This window comes from Bombina bombina, chromosome 5 (assembly GCF_027579735.1).
Source record: "Bombina bombina isolate aBomBom1 chromosome 5, aBomBom1.pri, whole genome shotgun sequence".
In the NCBI taxonomy this organism is placed as follows: domain Eukaryota; kingdom Metazoa; phylum Chordata; class Amphibia; order Anura; family Bombinatoridae; genus Bombina; species Bombina bombina.
This window is the reverse complement of record NC_069503.1, coordinates 85,649,098-85,669,802: the sequence shown is the minus strand read 5'-3', so window position 1 is coordinate 85,669,802 and position 20,705 is coordinate 85,649,098. Positions and strand designations below refer to the sequence as shown.

Here is a 20,705-nt window from a genome sequence, read left to right as displayed (position 1 = left end):
TCTGAGAAATGTCAATGTATTTAGTTTGTATTATATATCAACAATCTTTTGTTTGATTTTAAATGACATAGGATGAAAGTGACGTTTTATTTGGACATAATTGTGATTGTATTGCGGTGTGTACTCATCCTGTACTGTTTCTGTTTGCTTCCTAGACTCCCTGTGACTCGAGTGTCTGCTTGCCATGGGTATCCACTGGTTGCCTTGTCTACCCCATGAACAAACCATCAGATTTCCAGTATCTCCCTGCGGAAGAACCGTGGATAAGCACCCCTACTGCAAATGAACTGTTGGAGAACTGTATTATAGCAAAGTGTCAAGGTGCAGCGCTCTCAAATGGACAAAGACTGTTCTTAAAGTGATCAGAGGCCACCTAGAGACAGTTGTGCTGTTGCTATGTCATGCTTTACTGTGGAAAAGGAACTGTTGGACATATTGGGGGGTGCTAGCAATGCAGGTGGAGAGATAGAAGATGCAGCGTTGTTTGGGGGTAGATGGGGGGCTGGTTGGGTTTCTGTACTGGTAGACCGGTAGTTTTGGGAGGGCTGGAGGATAGATGGAAGGTATTGGAGGGACTGTACCTATATGCAGTGACAATTAGCCTATAAAAGTATATCACGACATGCAAATATTTTTCTCTTTAGTATTCTTATAGAGTTCTGTTACCATAATATAAGGCTTTACTAATTTTCTATGCCTGTCTATTTTTATGTTATTCTGTTAGAATAAAAGGATGGTATGTTAGGGGTAATATGAACCTGATGGCAGCCATCTTGTTCTTCACAGCCATCTTGTTCCTCGCAGCCATTTTGTAATGAATAGACTTTATTATACTGAGGTATTATGCAGTGAGAATTATATGCATGTTATGAGTTTCTTTAGCTATTCGGCCTTGCCAATGTACCCTGGCCTAATGCCTAGAAGTAAGATAGAATAAGATAATGTAAACAAGAGGCTTTAGACACTCGGTTGTCTCTGCAGATGGCAGTTTGTTATGACTCTGTAAATATTGTTATGAGAAACTCATGTTCCAGTTTTTCCTTGTAAATTGCTCTGTATAACTGTGTAAGATGACGCGGTCCTAACGTGTCATCCCCTTAACCCTGTATGTCACTATAAGAAAGGCTTGCACTGTGCAATAAACAGAATTGGCTTTCGATCATAATGCTGCGTGGTCTGAGTCATTCTAAGGGGCCCTTATCAGATAATCTACATATGCCTCAGGTGGTACACTAGGCCCCAGGCTTTGGCCTGCACTGACACTTACCCCCTGAAGGGGACACCTAACACAAATTAAAACACACATACACAGTCACACACATACATAGTCACACACATACATAGTCACACACATACACACCCGCATTAAAAGAAATTGCACAACAGAGGAAGAATATCAAAAGCAGGCCAGAGAAGCAACAGACAGATTTCAACAGAGAGGGTATAAGGAGAACTTACTACTAAAAGCAAAGGCAAGTGTTGATTTAATTCCCAGAGAAGAATTGTTACAATATAAACCGAAAAAAATTAATATTAAAAGTGAAGAACCAGACAAGATTAAATTTATCACCACTTTTAGTGTTGAATACAATAGGATCTGTGACATCATTAGGGAATCACTTCCTATTTTATACTCTGACCCTACCATCAAAGAAATCAGGATGTGATTTTATCCCCAAGAGAGCTAAGACCTTAGCCAACTATCTTTCTCCATCTGATGTTAAAACCAAAACTAACAAATGTTGGCTGAAACAAAGACAGGGATGTTTCAAATGTAGACGCCCTATCTGCAAAACATGTCGTTTTGTGTATGAAGGCAATAAATTTGTTTCTAGCACAACAGATAAAGAATATGACATCAGGTACTACATAAATTGTGCAACAACTCATGTTGTTTATCTGCTTACCTGTGATATTTGCAAAATACAATACACAGGTAAAACAAAAAGGTCTTTGAAAGATAGATTTTTGCAGCATCTGAGGTCAATAGATGATGAAGAGAGTGATACCCCTGTATCCAGACATTTTAAAATAAATCATAAGTCAGATGTTTCATCTCTAAAAATACAAGGAATTGATCACATCCCAAAATGGAAGAGAGGAGGTAATAGGGAAACTTTACTCAATAAAAAGGAAATTTTTTGGATGTTCACCCTTCAAGCAAGTGAACTTGAAGGGTTAAACATCAGACGTGATCTTGATGTATTTACCTAAATAATATGCCATTTGGACATATGCTTAGAGTCTATAGATCATACAAATAGGTTACTAGCATTCACATGTCTGTGTTCTTTCACTCTTTTCTATCTTTGATTGAAAGGCTAAAACAGTGATTAGCCTATGGTTTCTTCTATCTAAACATCTTGATTCTTTATTTAAATGAGCAGCAGAAAATACATAGATATAACATGTATTTGCAAGGTTTGCACTTAGATGTATATCTTGTAAGCATTGCTAAAATTTTGGTGATTTGAGTCTGAATATTCAAAATCCAAATTAATCACTCATAGCCTTTAAAAATATCTTGAAGCCTCATTCACTTTAAAAAGCAGAGGGAATTAATATAATACACAGCCATAATTAATGTACTTGATCTCTTGTCCCAATAAGTAGTTTCTATCTCTTCCCATCTTTGTTTGGGGATAAAAATGTAGTACTAAATAGAACTATAGTATCTGCAAATTGTAACTATAGATTGGTGTATAAGAGTAACATATTATTTGCCTATAATTATCTTCTGTTATTTGGCCAGCATAATGCATAGAATTAGCATAAGATGTTCTTCTCTAATGTATTGTCAGACAGGATGTACAACCATTATGTCATGTGGTCTTAGGTAGCCAATCAGGTTTAGTAATTGTTAATTGTGTGTTCATTTTAGCCTTTAATAGGAGCCTGAACTGATCCACAGGTAAGCAGTGAACAAGTGCGCATGCGCACGAAACATGTCTGCAGTAGGATCAGTTCACTAACCTGACTGCTCTGAGTCACTGCTGGCTTCTTTACAGGACTTTTGTATTTGGTCCTTATTTCTTACTTTTTAACATTTTTTCTAATAAATTTTGGTTTTTAATAAACCTCCTGCCTGGGCTTACTTTACTTTGATTTTTCCTCGGGCTCATCGAGCGCAATCTCCTCTTTGACTCTCTACATTTGTTTGTATGCGTGTGTGGCAGACACGCTTGGAGTTGCAGCCAATGAAGAGGATCCTTAAAGGGGGTGTGTGTCCCGCCCACTCTCCATAGTGCCGGGTACGCGAGACTGAGAGGACGCTCAGGGAGAGCGCAACTTCCAGCGAAACTTCTCTGAATCAGTCACAAACATACATAGTCACAAGCACACACACAAATATAAACACACATACACAGTCACAAACATATATAGTCACGCACATACACAGTCACAAGCACACACACAAAGTCACAAAAACACACACAAATATAAACACACATACACAGTCACACACAAATATAAACACACACACAGTCACAAACAAATATAAACACACACAAGTATAAACACACATACACAGTCACACAGAATTATACAATGACACACACACATATATATATATATATATATATATATATATATATATATATATATATATATATATAAACACACATACACAGTCACACACGCACAAATATAAACACACATACACAGTCACACACACACAAATATAAACACACATACACAGTCACACACACACAAATATAAACACACATGCACAGTCACACACACACAAATATAAACACACATACACAGTCACACACGCACAAATATAAACACACATACACAGTCACACACGCACAAATATAAAACACACATGCACAGACACACACGCACAAATATAAACACACATGCACAGTCAAACACACACAAATATAAACACACATGCACAGTCACACACACAAATATAAACACACATACACAATCACACAAAAATATAAACACATATACACAATCACACACACAAGTTACATTACAATTACACTGCTCCCTTTACAATGACAGCACAACTCTCCTCAGCAGAGACATCCCAATTCCACTAAACTAATGAAGTAGAATCCCAGGCATTAAATTTTGGCTTAGATAATGAGTGGAGCGCAAATTTGTACTTTTATGAGTAATACCAGCATACGGAAATTACAAATTAGGTGCAATGCGAAAACGCAACCTCACGTTCAAATTGCATGGAAGCCTTGTGCTCACGAGAGTGAGCTTCCATAGGCTTCAATGGGAGCTTTGTTCTGATGCCATGAGACAGAGCAAAGAAACTAGCGCAGTGCAGGGGGCAATTTCCACAGTGTTGGGCAGCAAATTAAAAATATATATGTATATGAATATTGCGTGTTTGTGTATATACACATACTAACAGACACATATACATTTATATATATATAATTATGTTGATACTATTATATCTGTTAGAATATTACCGTAAATATTATCTCAGCGGTGTAATCCAACTTGTTATATATAAAACTTAGGTTACAATATTATTTAATTATACCTCAGTAGTAACCTCCAACGTATTATATATTTACATAACAATATATTTATTAAAGATCAACATTTAATCCTTCGTTCTGACCAGTCTGTATAGACACATTGAATTATATTTATGTAAAAACTAGATTATGAATCGATTATACACGCTTATTCTGTTACAATTTTATATACAAAACAGACCATAAAATATATCTCTAAAAATTAACCTTACTCAAAATGAATCGCTTATTAAAATCACATCTGAATTTAACAGATCTATAATTAGCCAGCAATTCTAATCTAATGACAAAATATGGATTACGAATGTGACAATGCTTAGTTAACAATATAATCGAATATACTTCGCTTAAACCAGGAGATTGTTACACAATACTACCAATTCAACATATACCACTTAATATAGCATTAAAGGGCCAGTAAACCTAGAAAATAATGTTATATAAGTCTGCACATAGTGCAAAAATAAAACAAATTCTTAAATATATCACAATAGCTACAAATAACTTATCACATTAAAATACCTGTACATAAATCTTTTCTTAATATTAAGATTTAACACTAATATGCTTACTACCCTGGTCTAATTAAGATTAACTATAAGAATAAGGTTCCTTTTCATTCACAGATGCAGATATACTATGCTATAAAGAATTTCTTTGTTAAATCTATTAAAAATATAAAATAATCATTAATACATTACCAACAAGACCAATATTTGAGAGTTTCAGCTTTTTAAGATAATTTATTTTCACCATCATATAAGAAATTAAGCACAGATCTGGAAATGAATGTTAGGCCCAATTTTGTTTGCTCTTTTTCTATAAAGAGGGTCCCAAGCTTTTATCTCACACAGACTGAAAATCCAAGCAGCAGGTCAATTCAGCAGTCAAGTTAAACAGCATCAGCCCCTTTCATTTCCTGTGCCAAGAGATTTATATTGATGATAAAACCCACCTTGTTTCTAAATATTGGTGAAATTTTGGTTACGCACTCAATCGAAGCTTGTCCCTCATTGGTTATTTGTAAATGCCTCTCTGAACAAATACCTTTTGGTTGCAATTCTCTCATCAAACACCGGAGGGCAACAGACAATGGAATGTAGCTTTGTTTGCAAATACTACTACAAAAATGTTCTTATATATTTTTAAAACGTATATTTAATATACTAATTTTCTAGTATTAATAAACTTATCTGTCAACATATATGGGACTATTTAATACTACTGAAGATGTGCATATCAATACCAAACACGCGTATAAAATTGGGATCTTAGTCACACAATATGGTCATATTTTGCTTAGCCAGCCACCACTTACAAGGTGTCCCAATATAGACTGGTCCTAACACTACAGTCCTTTTGCCACAGAGGGCTGAATCATTCCTGCTTTAACTCCTCATAATAGAATGACACTCCCTAGCTTAATATTCACAACTCTGTTATACTGTCATGAGCACACCTGAACTTTGGTGGGGTGCTTAAACACCATATTGCATTTGTATATATGTATGTATGTATGGATGTATATATATATTATATATATATATATATATATATATATATATATATATATATATATATATATATATATATATATATATATATATATATATATATATATATATATATATATACCAAATAGTACAGGACAAGCGGTCGATATAAATAAGTGATTTAGTACTATATGCTGTTGGTAGTACAGCCTTATATCTATGTGGTGCAGACCCTATTATAAAAAATGTACTAACAAAGTACTATAAGAGAAGAAATGGGACATATAAATTAATGTACCATATAAAAGATAAGGAATCAAGCACTCTTTTATAAATTAACAAACAAAATTTATTGGACTAATATAGAAGCTGTATCTCTGATCCATATGTTACTTACACATAAGGTTACCTTCTGAAATCAATGATAACCAGTATAACCTATATAACCATCACATTTGTATAATACCACAGTCACATGACAATAACACAGTACCCTGAAGGTGTGCACACCTTTAAATCTCTGCATCAAGTATGCTTATTATCATTCAGAAGTACCCCACATTTACTACACCCACACTGCACACAGTACCCAAGAATATACAAGGGATGCTACTGGGCAGGTAAAGTACTGGGATCTAAGTATGGTGGAGTACTAACAATTGACACATTACACTGAATGATAAAGGTTGTTCATAGCATAGTAAGCCGTACATTATAAATATTGTATCAAACATCAAGCATGTAATATAACAATCAGACAGGAATAATAACAGTTCCCAATAGCTTTTCTCCTTATTGTGCAAACAAGGTCACAACCGGGATGACCCTCCACAAAGAGCGGATTTGCCAAAGTTCAGTCAACATCCAAAGAATGCAAAGTTATATGCGTTAATACACCTATCTGTATCCAGAATGAAAAGCTGAAATTCACTGGTATGTGCAATTAGATTCCTGCTGTAATGCTCATTCGGCTTAACCGGCTGCTGCTATGTACGCTGTTGATAAGACGCCGAAAAACACATGGCGTGAATAAGCAGCGTATCCATTTCCGGGTAGGTCACGTGCTTGAGAGATCCAATGCCTACGATCGTTTCACCCCCAACGTCAGATGAGAGACGGGCTTCCTCAGGGCAGATGGATCTGAGCCCTGTTAATGGAGATTATATTGGCACTAAGCTCCTCCTATTAACATGTTGAATACCCAACTAATCTAATACTTACGCTAAGTGTATATACAAAGTGATGCAAATTGCAAAAAATGAACAATCCTCATTTGTTATTATATATATCGATCCAAAAACATTTAAAGCAACACTAGCATATTGTAATATTATCATATGGCGTTCACTACACTTGCTACAAGACTGTCATAGTTATGACAGATAATTCACCAATTTTAACAAAAATGATAGAGAGCAAAGTGTCCTGGAAAATTTTTACATCAGACTTTATATCAGCACAAAAAGTGCTTAAATAGTTAAATATCTTGTATTCTTCAATGTAGCTCAGTGCAGAGACACAATGGATACATTCTTAACATTATCCTTACCATGTTGTAAACACATACAAGTTAGCTTCAGATGAAACTGACCATGTCTAATTTCTCATTTAGACCTACTGGCGAAAGCGTCTTAAGGGTATAGATCCATTTACATTCTTTTTGGAGGAGACACTTATCATTGTCTCCTCCTCTTCCATGTAAAATACCCTTGTCAATTTCTGTGAATCTTAAGCAAATGGGATTGCTACTGTGTATCTTTTGGTAGTGCCCATAATATCCAGCATAAACAAATCTACCCTCCAGATACAGCCACCTGGGTGCAAATATTGCCAGTAATAAATTATCAAAAAAATATACTGCACTCTCAGGAATTGAACAACAAAGGTCAGCTTTAATAGATGACGTTTCAGGTAACTTTCTTCCCTTTCCTCAGATCAAAAAACAGTGAATAATAGTGAAAAATCAACACATTAAATACAAATTTGCAAAAAAACAGTGAATATATATATATATATATATATATATATATATATATATATATATATATATATATATATATATATATATATATATATATATACACACACACACACACACATACATACATACACACACACACATACAGTTTCCAAATATCAGCACTAGTAAGCATATAGAATGATCAGTCCAAAAGATGCACTCGCCGTGTAAAAAAAATTATTTAAAAATGAGTGAACGTTTTCGGGGAGTAACCCCCGTCTTCAGACTCCTGTGAAAATAACCAAGTGAAAAGGTGCAACTTACCAGAACGTGTGTTTATAGGAAAGTGTCTGGGTGTTGAGAAAACGCCACCGACCTTCATGCTGCGCTGCCCGAGCCATACCCGGAGGTGGGTCTCATGACATCACCTCGCAAATGACGGTGGCGGAAGAACCGCCCCTGTGTGTCAAGACAATGTGGTTTAGACTTAGTGCACAAGTGTAGTACCAATATGTACTGTGGTAAGACATATGTGCTTAGAATGAATGTGACAGATAGTATACAATTAGTATACATGATATTAATTGTATACTATCTGTCACATTCATTCTTGCGTACTAAGTCTAAACCACTTTGTCTTGACACACACGGGCGGTTCTTATACCCCCATCGTTTGTGAGGAGACGTCATGAGACCCACTTCCGGGTATGGCTCGGGTGGCGCAGCGTGAAGGCCGGTGGCGTTTTCTCAACACCCAGACACTTTCACTTTCTGAAGACGGGGAGTGTTTCCCCGAAATGTTACACATAAGGGAATAAAGTGTTTTCACCCGTTGTTAAATCCGACCATTACAACCATGAGAAAGGAAATGGACAAAGGTATTGGAGAAAAGGGTCGTTTAAACAACGGGATACCAGTAATTTGGAGAGGCTTTTCTACTTAACAAATCTGTGCGCCACTTACCTCATTCTGATTGAGGTATTTGATTCTAAATAGGAATTTTACCTATCACCACGGGTGTTTGGGCACACCAACTAACCACTGATTTTGAATCGGATTGTCTTTACTTAGATTTTCTGAAAATTGCTTTATTATAATTCACTTGTTGGGACTTTTTTCTATTTTCCATACAAGAAAATTATTTTGTGGATTTATATTAATAAGATTGCTATATTTACATGAATGTTACTATAAATTAGAAACACCTGAGAGTGTTTTCTCCTTTTGATCTCTTACTGCAGTAGATTAATAAACAAATATTGTTTACGAGTAATTGACATCTGTATATACAGAGATATATATATTGTTAAATAGCTGGTGGCCCAGCACTCCAACCTATGTGTCCAAATAGTGACCTGGGTGCCATCCTCAAATTTCAGATACACTTCGTAGTATTAAAGGAGGGCACTCACAGTATTTGAAATAGTCAATAATAATTTTTATTGTGAGTACATCAAGCGTTATGCGTGAAATGTCATGGTCAACGTTTCGGCTCTTACAATGAGCCTTCTTCAAGACTAATTTTAAATCTGTAAAAAAATAGGAAAAAAAAACATTTATATAGTGCAGGACTAGTGACAACGAACAACAAGCGCACCCACCACCACACAGAGATAAAATTAAATTGATAAACTGGCCCAAAACAGGATAGTCAGAGGATAGATGGTCAGCTTAGAACATGGAATACATCAAGTACACATTAGCCGTACTACTGAGATGGCAACAGAATACACACCAAGTACCTGGGATATTAGGAACATTTTCCTAGGTCCCCTCAGACTGCATGTCACACTACCCCAGGGAGGCTCACTTCATGTACCATTGGAAACCAAAACAGGCAAGTTTCCAGTTAAGACACAATTCTAACACCTAAACTAGACAAAACTGAATACAAGACGCCGTGGTGTTTATCTTAACCAATGTGTTACCGCATCCGTAACTAAATAGTACATACAAAACTATGGCAAGAGGCGTGGTGCTGCAGTCCATATTGTAAAACAGAACATCATAATGGTAGAGTGCATTCAAAGTGCTAATCAATAGGCAGATAAATGTTAATCACTCCTTCAGATTTGGGACTAGGAGTCACCTCAATAATCAAATACATAAATGAATCAATAATGTATATGGCCCTATATGCGGTCCTGCCATGGCTGCAAACAAGGCTGGCCACCCTCTTAATGTGGGGTCTCTATAGGAGCCAATGGCTCTGTGGTAGAACAGTGTGTGGTAATATCTAGAAAACTACTCAACAAGAAGGCTCATTGTAAGAGCCGAAACGTCGACCATGACATTTCACGCATAATGCTTGATGTACTCACAATAAAAAAGTCTTATTGACTATTTCAATTCCTGTGAGTGCCCTCCTTTATTACTACGAACAAAATAAATAAAAAATTATATATATATATATATATAAATTAAACAAAGAAGAGAGTGCATTCGCCAGGACTTTTCAGAATTTTATTCCAAATAAAATTCTGAAAAGTCCTGGCGAGTGCACTCTCTTCTTTGTTCTATTTGCCTATCTACAAAGTATATATACACAGTATATATATATATATATATATATATATATATATATATATATATATATATATATATATATATATATATATATATATATATATATATATATATATATATATATATATATATATATATATATATATATATATACACATCAGGGGTGTGTTAAGGCATAGGCCAACAAGGCCGGTGCCTAGGGCAGCAGATTTTTAAGGGGCAGCAGAATTTTGAGTCCCTAGGGCCACTCTACTGAACTGAGGGCCAGGTGGCTAAATCAACCAGGGCCCGGCTATTGCTATCCTATGGGATTGTATGTGGGTGCGCATGACGTGGTGACAGTGGAAGCGGAGCTCACTTGCGCAGCCTGGCCTGGACTGAGAGGGAATGCAGTATTCTTCCTGGCTCCACCGTGTGATTGAGACTCACACAGACTACAAAGTGCAGTGTGCACTACAACGTGACCACTGTGAAACAGCATATGCCTTTCTCCCTTTAATACATCTTCATTAGGCATTAAAATACTTAAACGGATTAGTCACTAAATACTTGTACATTTACTGTTTGTCTATCTGTCATACATGCAAAGAATAAGTATTTATTGCTGAATCTATACAACCATGTGACTTAAAACACAACTAAAAATATGTTGTATGCATTTAATACATTCAGAAACAATACACGTATATACTTTATTATGATTGTATTATGTGACTTTATCCCCTAGGATACAGTTCCTAAACTTATCATAACTACTGTTGTATTTTTTAATTACTTTTAAAGGCCAGTTTGTATATTCATTACATATTTATCCAAGCAGATATTTTGCTTAAATAACTGTCAATCACCAAAGAAGATGTTTAAGGTTAAACAACTACCTACTGACAAACTATCAAACAGTGAAGGATATTTTTTTCTGATATACACACTTTAATCATCTGACTTGCAAAATAATGTCTTAATATATATATTTGTATGTGTGACCAGAGTGAATGCAAGCCCTGGCGAACATCTACTTAAAAATACATTATTTTTTAATTTTTTACACCCTGCCCCAAAAATATTATGTCTAAAAAAAGGCCTTAAACCTGGGGTGGGGTGGGGGGGCAGCAGAATTTTGAGTGCCTAGGGCAGCACAAAACCTAAATACGCCCCTGATACACATACATACGATAATATTTTCTCCTATTTTATATTTTAAGATAGATTTTATATACATTTCTATGAGTGGACTAGTAGTATAAACCAATAATAGATATATGTGTATCTGACTTTTTTTTTATATCAGTTCATTTGATATACTGGTATAGATTGCACTTCCCAGTCACCATCTTATATCACATATGTAATTGGAAGTGAACTCTGAAGTAACTACTTATACAGATATATTTATTAGATTCTCATTTAATATATATTTCTTCACATGTTTGAAAAACAAAAGAATGTTATTTATTCTGAAATAAGTTGTTTAAACATTTAAATAGACAGATATATTTTCACTATAGATTTAAAGGTATCTTATGCGTTAGACACATCTCCCAGATCCATAAATATACATTTATAAATGAGTGAGTATAAATGGAGTATTTGAAAATCAGACACAAGTGATTAAGTTTTAAAGTTTCAATCTTATGGTTTTAAAAGATTTTCTAGACGCTACGTCTGGATATCTATGTATTTAGTTGGCTCAGTGATGAATCATTTGTTTATCAACATGCCTGTGTTAATTACTACATCCTCAAGATTCTGCTTGTGTTTCTCAACTAAAGTACAGTATCTTGTCACCATCACCCCAGGGGTCTGTGCTGAACTAACAAGACAAATGTTCTCTTTTGAACTCTTAGATGTCTTAAGCAGTGAGGGGGGGGTCTGCTATGGCTATAGCCAAATAAATTCATAAAAAAGTAGACATTAGCTAAAATGAACTATTAAATTATGTGATGCATATGTAGTTTATCCAATGCCATTTATATTTGTTTTATTATATTATTCTTTTTTAGAGATAATACAGGTGAGAATGTATAGACAAACATTTTTTATTGATCAGGCAAGGGTATTTCTATTTCTAGACTTCTCTGCAGAGACGTCAAATAAAAGAAGGGAGATGGCACCCCTTTGTTCTAAAGTAATTGAAGCTGGAGTTCAAGCTACAGTTTTATACTCTGCTAAATTAAAAAATTTTACTAAAGATAAAACTAATATTTGACAATTTTAAGGAAGCATTGCTATTTTTTTTACCTCTTCAGCCAATAAGATATATATTTATTGTTGCTTCAGGAGGCTCCAGCAATCTCAACTGTTAAGTTACAGTCGAAATCTGGAGCTTCTGAAGCTGCAGGCATCTCCCGCATATGGAGCAGGAGCGCGATCGGTGAGGGCAGATGCCTGATCGTTACAGACAGTGACACTGTGTGTCATCGTCTGTAACTATCTTCTGCTGTAGCCTGCGGGAGGTGTGGGCGGAAGTTGGGTGGACGGCCCAGCAGGGGAGGTGGACGGGAGGAAGTGGGAGGGGCCCTATGCTGTGGAAAAATGTAAGCAAAGGGAGTAGAGACAGTGAGGAATGGGGCAGCTATGCTACTGAAAATGTGATCTGGGGTTGTGGGGGCCCCTCCTAACAAAAAATTGTGGGTGGGGGGGGGAGTTAGTTAAAAACTACCTACAACAAATATTAAAAAAAAAGCCTGATAAACAAAAAAATAAATAAATAATAAAAAAAACAACGGTTTTATATGTACTGGCAGAAAGCTTCCAATACCTAAAATGGTGCCTAACAGTCAGAAGGGGAGGTTTAGAGAGCTGTTTGGAGGGGGGAGATCAGCAGTGGAGAAATATATATATAAAAAAAAAAAGCTGTATTTTTTCATACTGGCAGACTGTCTGCCAGTACCTAAGATGGAGGAGAACTGTTTGGGAGGGTTCAGGTATGGATCAGGGGGTGGGGAGTGTCAGGTAGGAGGCTAATCTCTACACTAAAGCCAACATTAACCTTTTAAGCTACCTAATTAACCCCTTTACTGCCGGGAATAACAGAAGTGTGGTGCGCAGCTGCAATTAATGGCCTTCTAATTACCAAAAAGCAATGACAAAGCCATATATGTTTGCTATTTCTGAACAAAGAGGATCCCAGAGAAACTTTTACAAACATTTGTGCCATGATTGCACAAGCTGTTTGTAAATAATTTCTGTGAGAAACCCAAAGTTTGTGAAAAAAGTACAAATTTATTTTATTTGATGGCATTCAGCGGTGAAATTGTGGCATGAAATATACCAAAATGGGCCTAGATCAAGACCTTGGTTTGTCTACTTAAAAAAATAAAAATAAAAAAAATAAAAAAAATATATATATATAAATATATATATATATATATATTTCATAGGTTAATAAAAAGAAAACAAGGCTCTAATTCTGTTTAAATGGAGCGATAGCAAAAATGCTAAAAATGCTCTGGTATTTTGGTACAAGTTTTGTCTGGAAGTCCTGGTAGTGAAAGGGTTAAAAAAAATCTTCATAAGCCCAATAGCACTAGCGGATTCAACACATTAACAATAGACATTAATGTATAGCAATATTATCACAGTATATAGCTAAAATGGTCAATGCTAAAGTGAATATTAGGCTGCATGAGGTACCTTCAGCTATAATGGAATGTCTGGGGGATCATCAGTTTTGGAGGGTGGGATTTCTTTTTTTTCTCTGTCTCCTCCTTCTTCCCCTCACACGCGCTCTCTTCCCTTTTCCTCCTATTGTCTTGTTAAATCCAAGGTCAGATATCCAGAGGAGTAAACATCTTATCATGGAATGTGGGGGGTATTACGTCTCCATTTAAGAGGAAGTTTATTATCATACACCTAGGTAAAAATAATATAGATATTGCTTGTAATCCAGAGACCCATCTTAAACGTCAGATGAAATGGGTGGGAGATATTATTGCAACCCCCCGCAAATCTAGGAAAAAAGGAGTAGTAATACTTTTTAATAAAAACCTTAACTATGAAGTTTGTGAAAAAGTTAGCAATTTTCTTTGATCGCATTTGAAGATGAAATGGTGGAAATAAATATACCAAAATGGGCCTAGAGCAATACTTTGGGTTCTCTACTAAAAATAAATATATAGTTTAATAGGTAAAGAAAAAAACAAGGCTCTATTTCTGTTTAAATGGAGTAACAGCAAAAATGCTCTGGTCTTTTGGGGAAGGTTTAGGGGCCGAATTATCAAGCTCCATTCCGCACGAGCCTTCAGGCTCACCGGAAACAGCAGTTAAAGACCACTGCTCCAGCTGTCTGGAGGGGCACTGGATTGTAGTAGACTGAGACTAACTTAAAAAGACATTCCCTGCTTCCCCATCTTTCCCTCCTACCCTTTGAGCGTCCCTTTCCTTCTCCCCCCCTTTTTTTTTTTTATTGCGTTTTTTTATTAGTTGACACACAGATATTCTGTATTCATAGTTTTATTTATTATAGAGTGTACAGGAGAGGAGTGGAGAAAGAAAAATAAAAAATACCACAGCAAAAAGTTTATTATGATGTATAATGACAAAAGGTTGAACTGAAAGTATCTTCTCTACGAATTTTATTGAATATCAGCTATGTAATGCTACATATGTTTCACCCTTGTATGCATAATACTTGAATCTACCTTGAACCAATAAAGCTTGTTTCATAATAAAAAAAAAAAAAAATAAAAAAAAAAAAAACACTGCTCCATAACTGATCTGCTGCCTCTGAGGCTGCGGTCTGCAATCTATCCTATCCTATACGATCAGGCTGATTGATACCCCCTGCTAGTGGCCAATTGACCACGAATCTGCAGGGGCGGCACTGCAAAAGCAGTTCTGGTGAACTGCTTGTGCAATGTTAAATGCCGACAGTGCATGTTTGTTGGACATGATACGCTACAGCATTTTATTTCGGACTGACATTGCTAAATTGGCCCCTAAGTCTAAAATGCCCGGTCCTTAAGGGGATAAAGTAAGTTTTTTTTGCTAATGGATTATATATATATTTATATTATTTTTTTTTCACATATACATGACAATAGGAAACAGAGAGATATTAATAAAACACAGACAATAAAAAAGTAACAAGAGATATAAAATCAAAAGACAAATTTTATCTGCGAATACACAAAACCACAGAGAATGTGACAGCACAAGGTGTTGTGTAACTGGAAGGAATAGGTGCTGGGGAAGGTGAGGTAGATACGGTAAGAAGGGAAATAGGTAAGGGAATGAGCACAATGTTATCTATATGGCACACATGAACTAGCATTGTCTAGCTGCGTGAAACTGTCAAATTCACTGAGATAAGAGGCAGCCTTCAAGTGCTTAGAAATGAGCCTACCTATGTTTAGCTTTCAACTAAGAATACCAAGAGAACAAAGCAAATTTGATGATAAAACTAAATTGGAAAGTTGTTTAAAATGACAGTGACCTTATCTGAATCATTAAAGAGACAGCGAATACAGTATATTTGTATATTCAACAGATGCATAATACAAAGACAATGCAATAGTACTGTAGTCTGTACTTCAAATGAGTAGTAGATTTTTTTCCTTGATAATTTTCAGTTATGTCTATTTCTACTCCCACTGCATCATGTGACAGTCATCAGCCAATCACAAATGCATATAAGTATATTCTGTGAATTCTTGCACATGCTCAGTGTTAGCCAGTGACTCAAAAAGTAAAAATATAAAAAAAGACTGTGCACATTTTGTTAAATTGATTAAAAACAAATTGGAAAATTGTTTACAACAGCTGCTCTGTCTGAATCATGAGAGTTTATTTTTGACTTGAGTGTCCCTTTGACGCTTAGTTTTGACTTGACTGTCCCATGAGTTCACAATGTAATAAATCATAATAAAACCTTTGCAATATGCTATATTTATTTTCTTCATAAACAGAAAGAGTCCACAGCTGCATTAATGACTTTTGGAAATTCGGAACCTGCCAACAGGAGGAGGCAAAGACAGCCCAGCCAAAGGCTTAAATACCTCTTCCACTTCCCCCATCCCCCAGTCATTTTTTGCCTTTCGTCCCAGGAGGTTGGCAGAGAAGTGTCAGAAGTTTTATGGAGGGTAGTACTCTTCGGAATGGGACTGGAGATTTAAGTAGTCCTGTCAGCCTCTCAGTGAGAGCATGGATGAAAGTTAGAATCTGGAGATGCAGGGAGAGTCTTCCTGCGAAACCATCCCGACTCAGATTAACAACTCCACAAGCAATCAGTGTTGATTAGTTTCGCTGCTTACCTTCTTCTCTCAAGTCCATGGCAGAAGGGACGCTACTATCTGTCACATTTGAAGGGCCGTGTTCCTGTTCCATGGGATAGATTCCGGTAAGATCATTTCATTTTACTTTCATCATGGATGTCTTGTAATTACAACAGTTTATCTGAGGGGCTACCGCCTTGCGGGAATAACTTAAATAGAGGGTCTCAGTGAGACTCCTTTTGTATCTTGGAATCAAGGGTTTATATCTCCTGAGGGGGGTTATTTAACAGGTTTTTTTAACCATGGTTGTTATGTGATTCTGTCTGCTCTGCTAATGTGTAGTGATACTTGGGCTCATGGCTATTTCGGAACATAACTACCTATTGCAAGTGACGCAGTCTTTTACGGTCGGGTGCGCTTTTTCATGGACTGCACGGTACACTTGTGACCGGGCGTGGTCATGTTTTGGCTCTCCATTTCTGCTTTCCTGACCATGTGGTGAAAGAGAAATTCTGTTTCGCTGGCGTCTGGTTCATAGGAGATGGTGAATGCCCCAGCCATTGGAGGTGTAAGGTGCCGTTTACATTTTTCTTATTGGTCCATTGTTTTATCAATTCCCCAGTTATGGAGGAATCTGATTTTTTGGAGATGGAAGTCTCTGATTCTGATTCTACGTCTTGCAAAGAATATGAATTGTCCCGGGTGATACATGTACATCAGTTGTGTCCTGAATGCCGTTTTAGAACGCTCCTTTCCTCTGGATCGGGGAACCAGGGGCCCGCTGAGTCATCTGCCTCTGGGGATTCTGCTTCCCAACTCTAACTATGCATGTAGGTAACCAAAACGCGGCTTATCCTTCTCTGGAGGGTGGCCTGTTTCCTCCGGAGGTTACAACACAGTTCCGCATGGCCATATCCTTGGTGCTGGCGCATTTACATCTTCCAAGAGTGTGTTTAAGGTATTGTCTGTGTTCCGTTAACCAGGTCTCGTCAAGCGTGGGATCGCATGCTCCAGTTCAGCCATCTGGGGAGGGACTGTCCCTGAAGCTTCAGGGGGTCAACCTTCGGGGCCAGGGTCGTTTGCCCCGGTGAAGGTAAGTTATGCTTTTAGCTATAGACTGGCTTGCCTTTGTGTTATACTGAGACTCGTTTTGGCGTTGCTGGAGAATCACACTCTTAATGGCGTGGTGATTCCGGGGTCTTCCGATGCGAATGGCATGCAGGATTAGACATAAGGGGATGAAGCAATCTTCTTATAATCTTGTTTTTTGAGTATCTTTCCAGATCTGAGCTTAGAAGACTTGGTTTCCTGTTGGCCTGGTCCTGGGGGAGTCCATTCTTTCTGGGCGATAACATACGGGTGGCCTTATCTTTTATTTTAATCCAGTTAGGATGGATTTTATTTGATTTAAAGCTCATGTTTGTTATAATATTTCCTTTGGGAATGTTCTTCTCTGGAATCTATACTCAGCCTTTCAAGGTTCCTTGGGCTTGTCCTTTTAGGGCTTATTCCCTCTGGAGGTCTCTTCCTTCGGTTCGAGACTGTATGGACTTCGTCCTATTTTTCTTGGCAGAAGTTGAGGGCCGTGCGGCTTTTTTCTGCTCCCTGAAGTTTTTAGTTCCATATCAGGGATGATAGACAGTTGTCTGCTCCTTACTAGCTTTCACTTTGGGGATGTTCCGCCTGGTTTTGGGATGCTCAGCATTCTTCCTGGGGTGGTGCTCCGTAAAGTTAATCTGAGAGGATTATGGAGACTAGTTTTTTGTCTACTCTCACTTGCCTTCGTGAATGTAGTCTTTGGGGCCTTTGGGCTTTAGTGTGACTATGGCTTAGCACCTTGTTGGTGTGGAGTTGGCCTCCTGCTTGGAGTGTTCTCTTCCCTTTGGTCTGGGAATTTTATGAGTGAGTTATGTGCCTGTTTCTCCGGTCTAACACGGATATCATCCCCTGTGAGGTCTGAATCTTCAGATGGGGTATCTTGTGCTCCCTGGAGGTGTAATTCATTTTCAGATTGCTCTGGGTTCCAGTTCTATGGTCTTTATGTCAGGTCCTTATGGACTTATGACCCTGTAGTCTGGTTCAGGTTGACCCAGTTTACAATGGGGGCTGATTTGTCATTAAAAGTGTGCTCCTTTTTTACAAGGAGTTTTCACTGTTATATCATCTGTGGTGATCTGGATGATTTTCATTCAGTCTTTGACTGATTAGCCTACGGCTTTCATGTCCTTGAGGGCATGCGTGCCATTTCTTATATGGGCCTTCACCTTTAGGGGGGGAGATTGTCTCCTTCAGCAGTGGGGTTTCCTCTCTCTGGAGATGGCCAGCGCTAATGGTCTGGTAAATGGCTTAGCCACCTAGCCACCAGAGGGAGTTTAAATCCAGCTGCAGCTGATTTTTCCCTCATTCTGCATGACAATTTGTTGATTGTGGTTCTGCCTTGGGGCAGGAGGAGCGGGGTCTTTGGGCTCACGAGTTAGAGTGGCAGCTTCATTCTCTGAGGGTCGTGTATTTTGTTTGGAGAGTAGTCTCTCTGGGTCGAGACTGTCAAAGACAGTTGTGCCAGGTCTTTTTTTAAGATCTATTTTGCACTTTTCTATACCCCGCAGTCCTTGAAGGTTTTTTTTTTGGAAATGCCTTATGTTTGAAAGAGCGAAAGGGTTGGGCCAGCTGTAGTAGCCTGATGGTTAGCTTAGCTGCCTATCAAGTGGAAGGTTTGCAGTTTGAAGCCAGCTGCAGCGATTTGCACCTTAAATGTGTGCTAGCACACCTGAGCTCTGTTGGGGTGGGTAATTTCCCATTTTCTTCCATGCCCTGGGGGGCTTGGAGTTGGGTTTGTTTTGTTACCCCTGTCTATCAGACATGTTTGTCGCTTGGGCTAGTCTGGCGTTAGAGCAGGATTTGAGATCTGTTGCTCTGCAAATTTCGTCCTTGAGTCATCGAGGTTTGATGAGCCTTCCTTGAGGGGCTCTGCTTCTTTTCCACGTTTAGGATTTTGTAGAAAGGACTGGTGGCATCTGCCAGTACTAAAATAAAAGCCTTTTTATTTCTAGTCATTCTGCAGTGTTAGATCCACCCTTAGCCCCCAACCTCCCTGACCCCCCAAACAGCTCTCTAGCCCTCCCCCTCTACCTAGTTGCCACCATCTTGGGTACTGGCAGCTGTCTGCCAGTACCCAGTTTGTTAAAAAAATATCCTTATTTATAAATAAATAAACAATTTTCTGTAGTGTAGCTGCCCCCCTCATATCCCTTTCCAAATATTTATTTGCCTCCCTCTATCCCTTAGACTTTTCTGTAGTGTAGTGGTCCCAGTTCTACCCACTCCCCGCCCTCTGCTCCCAGCACCTGGAAGGAAGTGTGCCAGCGATGGGCCGCCCACCCGCCTCCCTGCTACAGCTCCCCCCCACCAACAATCGGCACAATCGTTGGCCGATGCAGAGAGGGCTACAGAGTGGCTCTCTCTGCCTTGGTGGGGTAAAAACATAATTTATGCTTACCTGATAAATTTATTTCTCTTGTAGTGTATCCAGTCCACGGATCATCCATTACTTGTGGGATATTCTCCTTCCCAACAGGAAGTTGCAAGAGGATCACCCACAGCAGAGCTGCTATATAGCTCCTCCCCTCACTGCCATATCCAGTCATTCGACCGAAACAAGACGAGAAAGGAGAAACCATAGGGTGCAGTGGTGACTGTAGTTTAATTAAAATTTAGACCTGCCTTAAAAGGACAGGGCGGGCCGTGGACTGGATACACTACAAGAGAAATAAATTTAGCAGGTAAGCATAAATTATGTTTTCTCTTGTTAAGTGTATCCAGTCCACGGATCATCCATTACTTGTGGGATACCAATACCAAAGCTAAAGTACACGGATGATGGGAGGGACAAGGCAGAAACTTAAATGGAAGGAACCACTGCCTGTAGAACCTTTCTCCCAAAAACAGCCTCCGAAGAAGCAAAAGTGTCAAATTTGTAAAATTTTGAAAAGGTGTGAAGCGA

The 20,705-nt window shown here is 37.8% G+C and overlaps 1 protein-coding gene across 1 annotated transcript in view; it reads right to left on the bottom strand.

Annotated features, from left to right (window-relative positions):
* LOC128659938 (oocyte zinc finger protein XlCOF6-like) overlaps window positions 1-14,440 on the bottom strand; it is a 46,580-nt gene extending 32,140 nt beyond the window's left edge. Inside the window, exon 1 of the mRNA XM_053713530.1 lies at window positions 14,127-14,440. The gene's annotated coding sequence lies outside the window, so the exon portion shown is untranslated. The remainder of the gene's footprint in view (window positions 1-14,126) is intronic.
* Between the last annotated feature and the right edge of the window lie 6,265 nt (window positions 14,441-20,705).